Source organism: Hesperophylax consimilis, chromosome 27, assembly GCF_061612785.1.
Source record: "Hesperophylax consimilis isolate HC1 chromosome 27, BYU_Hcon_1.0, whole genome shotgun sequence".
NCBI classification, from domain to species: Eukaryota; Metazoa; Arthropoda; class Insecta; order Trichoptera; family Limnephilidae; genus Hesperophylax; species Hesperophylax consimilis.
Window position 1 is genome coordinate 14,504,774 of NC_142862.1, and position 6,525 is coordinate 14,511,298.

Sequence of the window (6,525 nt, forward strand, 5' to 3'; positions counted from 1 at the left end):
GTGAAGATTCTCGAAAATTGGTTGGAGGTTAGAGTTACAGTTTTGTTTTGCTGTTATTATTTTGATTTTCTTAGGTAAGTAGATACAATAATACAATACTTATATGTAATAACTCGTATTTTTCCGGTACACTTATTAGATTTGAGAAATTTTTTTAGGTTTTTTATTTTTTTTTCATACGTAAATTATTCATATTAATTTTTATTAAATAAATGGTGTTGTAAACGTGTAACAATTTTTTTTTAATCAAATATCATTAAAAAATTACAAAAAAATAAAATTCTTTATATTTCCTTTTATATGCATGTAAATATCTACAAAATATTTTTTTTTTCAGAAAAATAAATAAATCATGCATTTGAGGGTTAATTTTCTTCTAAAACCTGATATAAAGTCCTTTCAATCAACGTTTCAATTTTAATGAAAACCAAGTAAAAATTGAGAGCATGTACATATTTTTATTTAATTTTTTATTTGCCCTCATTGGGTTCTGAACCTGCAACATCCAAGTTCAAAGTCAAGGATTTTACTGCTCTACTGTGGAGGCCGTCACTTACCTCTTATCTCTCACTTTTCTATCTGCAATTGACTGTTGTCTCAATAAATTAATATTTGCTATATAAATGATCCAAATATTATTATTATTATTTTAATAATATTTGGATGATTTATATAGAGCCGTTTTTGTGCAAAATAACCTCAATAAATTGACAGAAGCGTCCTATTATGCTCCATGAATGTATCAGCTGAAATAGTGAATTCATTGTATTTATTGGCATTTTTTCTATACCTATAAAAAACCTTTAAGGCGATGCACTACGTCGTCTAATATTTTAAATTGAGCCGCTATTAATAACAGCCCTTACATAGATGGCGATAAGGTTTAAATTCCCGCTTAGCACCATCCGCCTGTTTTGATTCATGCAAGAAAAAAACATGGCCAAAAAGTGCCTTTTATTTTATTTTGTGGATGTTCAGGCATAAATATTTAATTTTTTTTCGATCATTTTATAAATAACTTAATTTGCCACATTATACAATAAAATCATAACCGAAAATGGGTTCGTAAGTAGGAGATTTTGAACATTAAAGCAGTTTTCATAGGCCTTATACATTATTTTTTTCTAGGCTTATAAAAAGACTTATCTAAAAAATACTCGATTATTTCAAAGGCCAAGATGTATTCTACTTGCAGTATTTAATTAAAGCATCTGAAACATTTCTAGGCGACCAAATTTTCAAACCAAAAACACATGATTTTGCATTACCACGTATGGCATCGCCTTAAACACAATAATAATGATAACATGAATGGGGTATCATAGTGACCCCTCATGGTAACTAAAGTTTTTTTTTGGATCTTGGCATGTCGAAGGTTATATAGAAATACCTATCATGACACGTTGGTTATTTTTGTTGAATCATGTTGGGTATACTTTCTTATATCTCCTCACAGGAGGGAGTGAGGAAAATAATTTCCCTCAGGGTCTATCATCTATGAGGATGCTGTGTGGAGGATCTTTTTTAATGGGAGGAAGGACATCCTCTACATCTGAACCTCAGTTTATCAGATCAAAAGAAGTAACATAGGTAAATATTTACCTAACCGACGCCCTTTTAGACACAGATTATGGAAATTACACTTCGCTACAACTTAATTTTATTTTCATGTGAAACCGCACAAGAATCCCTACCATCTGGAGCAAGTGAGACTATGGCATCCCCAATCGGGGAATGTTGTGAGGCTAAAGGTAGTGGGGAATGGAAGGAGATAGGAAGAAGGTGGAGAAGTACATGATTATTCAGATCTTGTCACCGAACACGGCCAAAGCCATTTCAAGCAATGTTTCAATTATGAATGGTGGTTTTACACCAGGGCGATACGATACTGAGAGTATTTTCCACTCTGAAACGTGCCACAAATACACTATACACGGTGTCCGGAAACTCGTAGTACAAGCGGGAAACTGGAGAATCTACACCACACGGGGAACCCAAAAAAACATAAAGTTTTTTGATTTGAGCATTTTCAAAAAAAAAAAAAAAAAACCAAAAAAAAATATTTTTCGGCTATTTTAGGGTTAAAGTTTTTTTCTGGTGTTAAGGGTTGAATAACAGATGTTTTAACCCTGCAGAGCAGAAATATTTTATGATTACACCGGGTTAAATGAAGGGTGATTTCAAAATAATGCTTCAAATCCGAGTTTCTTCATTTGTTTTACTTTCAAATAGTTTTAATTAGTTGGGTACTTTGATCTTCAGTAATAATTTATAAGAATTTGATTAAAAAAAAAAAAAAAAAAAATCAACTTCAAACTCGATTTACTCTATAACGAAAGCTCAAATAAAAAAAAAATATACTACAAAATCGACTCCAAATGTGATGTAGATTCACCAGTTTCCCGCTTGTACTACGAGTTTCCGGACACCCTGTATATTATGGTGTGTAAAAGGTGTTATGTTATGTTTTTTAAGGAGTGTAAAAAATGTTTGTCGAAGGACCTTGAATGTTGGTGTAATTACCACTGCACATAACTCAATAATATGTTGTATGGAAAAGGAAGGACTCACCATTAGCAAAAAGGGGCACTCGGTTTCTTCCTGTTTATCCTCCTCAGGGATCACGGCGGTGGCACTGAACACAAAGCGGTTTGCACGAGATCGGAGCGGATGTAAAATGTAATAAAATAAGCGAGATAAGATCTCGCGCGGGAGCGGTTTTTATAGTGAGCGATGCGGGTTATTGTAACAGACAACAGATAATCAATTTTATCAGTTGAGAGAGATCTTATGTATCGATTCGATTATCGAGAGATTTCTTGCTCAGTGGTTTGTATGATAAGTGTGAGAAGATATAAAGTGTAGTGGTTTGTTGATAGTGTTATTATTCCTTCACAACAACTTCAAACAGAAACAAATTACATTTATTTTTATATTTTGTTTTATTGTGAAAAATTATTTTTGTTTAAAAATACAATTCCTTAATGTACCTTTCTTCTTCTATACAATTTAAAACTAACCTCTCGGAACTACCTCTTCATTATGGAAAATGTCCATTCATAAATATTATTTGTATTTATTGAAAGTATTTGAACTTGACCACTTTAGCGACAGCTACCCAAATTTAGGTAGGCGATTTTTATAAATTAAAATTTGTTGTAAATAAAAATTAAATAATTTATTTTTTTAGAAATCCTAAAAAGATGGAATAGACTGTGAAATCTCTCAGGTGGATTCGTTGGCTTGAAACTGCAGTAAGCAGTTCATATATGTTTCTCTATTAACATTTTAATTAATTCGAATGGCCGAATCGAAAACCGAACACCCGGAAATCTCCATCGCTCGAGTGGTCAACACAATAAATTGATTTATGCATATTTATAATCACAAAATAAATACACAACAAATTGCACTTTTTTGTTGACAGAGTTAAGCATTAATAGTGTAAGAATCCATCAATTATTAATCTACATCTTTTACGATTTCCGTGAAGCTATTTTTGTCAATTGTCAAATCAATCAAAAATTTTAAATCAACTTCAAACCACGCAGAATCTCAAAAATTTCAATTGAAAAAAAAAGACTTATGTACATATTTTTGGATATTGAACAAGAACCTAAGTCATGGGTTTTAAGCCACACCACCAATAACAAATATTTATACTATTAATGGTTAACTGTGTCCAATGAATACGCAAAGTAAAAATTTTAGTAACAAAATGAAACTAAGCCCGTTGTCCCGCGGGTCGGTAAGCAATCAACGTAAACCGAGATCTGTAAGACCGTGCGCAGAAAATTAAATTCGTTATAGTAAGGTAACGGTCTGCAGCGCAGTTCAGTGTTGAACTTTACTGCATTTGGTTTATGTCGATTGCTTACCGACCCGTGGGACGACGGGCTAAATTGTTTTAAACTAGATTCTTTCAAACTTTAGTCAACATTTTTTGATGACCAACCCTTTTGCTCGACAGCTAATCACAATTTGTTCAAAAACTGAAATGGACCGATCAAATGTGACGAGAGTTTGAAACCCACCAACCTTAGTACATATTGCATTGAAGTTAGTAAAAAAAAAATGGAAGATAACTTTTTTATACGGCAATGCAATTTTGGAAGCAAAACATTTGATTTGGATTCTTCGCAGGACACATTTCAGATTCAATGAATCGATAAGTCGAAAAAAAAAACAAAATTACAGTAGAGATCAAGAGAAGAAATCATAATAAGATTATTTTAATTACCCATGGGAATAATCAAGTAAACTTGAAAAATCACAAAATTTTTCACATATTATTTTTAAACTTTTACTGATTGGGAAAAAACTAAGTAGGTGAGTTAATAAATTTTCTTTACAATATTATCTAAAATTAAAATATTTACAAAAAAAATAATTATATGCATCTCACCACTGAGGTGTAATGCCTTTTTTAGCCTAAATATAATAATACAAGTTTTCACCAAGAGTAACAAACACAAACTTCACATGCCGCCGGTGACTGTACAAGAAAAATAAAACATGTCAACTATAGTTTGTTGTACAATTTTTTAATGTTTTTAGTTTGGTTCGTTAACACATTTACACACAATTTGGATGGAAATTTTTGAAAAGAGCTTTTTCCCTTTTAAATACCCCTTAGGTCTTTTGTACATCGAGATACTCACAAGCTACGTGATTGTGATGCAACCACAAGTAGCCTACCGGTATGCTACTCGTTGATGCTGGTTTCCGTACACGGCGCTACCCGAAATATACAGAACTTATGCAGTCGAGTTAACTCAATGTCAAGTGACTAGCAACGAAGACAATTATACCGTTCTTTATATTTACAAGAAATAAATGTTAATTGTAAGGCATTCGTCACCGCCAAGGAACTACATGAGAATGATGTCAAATTTAGCGGCCTTCTCCGCTAAATCCTTTCTTACATATTCCGGTAATGAACACTAGAACAAATTTAACATTCAAATCATGTTCGGACGTCTTTTCTGTCAAACGAGTAGTAGCACTGTCAGTAGCGTGCAACTGACGTCAGACCTGTAGTAAACGCTTATCGTCGTGTTCGAACACTAGCAAAATAGTAGGGGGGGTACTCACGAGCGGCGCTTATACACGCACGAAAGTCAAGTCACTTGTAAGTATCTCCAAGTACGAGAGGCCTTTATTTGATAGAAATTCGATAATTTTCTTCGGACAACATGACGGCATTTTGAAAATTGACTGATTCTTTGGAAGACATTCAAATCAGACAATGTTGTCAAAGGAAAATAAATACGGTAAATATGCAGTATTCAGAATCATACGCATAGTTAACTGAAATAACAATTAATTTCAACTTATTTTGTTACAATAAATGGTAAAATTTTACTTACGAGTACCACACTTAAAAAGCACAATTACCAAAAACAGGGTTTCTTAAACTAAGAACCTAAAAATCTATAACAAAATAGGTTCTTAGTTTAGATTAAATGAAAATATTTCATTTTTAAATTGCATAAAAACCAATTTGTCTGCTGACAAACTGCTTTGGCAGTTTAGTGGGTGCTTGTAATGAAGAATATTGCTCAAATCATATTTCATTATTATAGGTTATGGTTTAATCAAGATGACAAATGGCCGCCAAACAAAAGACATAAACAATTAATTTTAAATAGCACGCTACATTTTAAATAGCACTATTTTCCATCTCCGATAACAGAAATAGTCGTTTCTTATTGTTGTATTGAACCAAAGTGTTTATTAAAAAAAACTATGCGTATTTAAGTGTGGTAGACGTAAGTAAAATTGTACCTAAGAAACAAGTATATACGTCGCGGGACATGGAAAAATACACATTTAAATGTAGTTTCTCATTTTCAGTTGACGCCATGTTGAAAGTTGTCAGTAAAAGCAAATACACTATAATATTAATAATATATTTACCTCCAGTAAAATATTGGCAATATCAACAACTCTGGCCGCTAGAGGCGCTTGACGTTGACATTCCTTCCAATGGCGGCAATTGAATTTATTTAGTACTTTGGTGACGTTTTTTTGCCCTTCCTAATTTGTATTTTCAAGAATATTAACAAAAAAGCATTCATAAAAATGTCCCAAAATGTAGGTTCATGCTATCGTCTAATGCTGTCTATTTTATCAAAATTCAACTTTATGGCGTCTACAGAGAATGAAAAATTGTGGTAATTAAAATTGGAATTTAAATGCATTATTTTCCACAATGTAAATCCATGGTGGTTTGTTATAGTAATTAAAATGAGACTGAATAATGCATATTTACCTGTTTTAGATCATAAAAAAATTATATTTGCTTCTTATTCCATTCCTAAAGAGTCAGAGTGCAAAATATACAAACCGAATGAGAAAAAAGTTTGCCATTGAAATTAATTAATCACATGGTGCCATACGGACGTCAAGTAGATAAAAAATCTGTTTGTTTGTGAAGAGTCCAACAAGAGCGTTGTATTTAAATTGCACGCCAGTTTAGCTTTGTTAGAATGACAGCTTTAAATGTGTCAAGTACATGCAAGA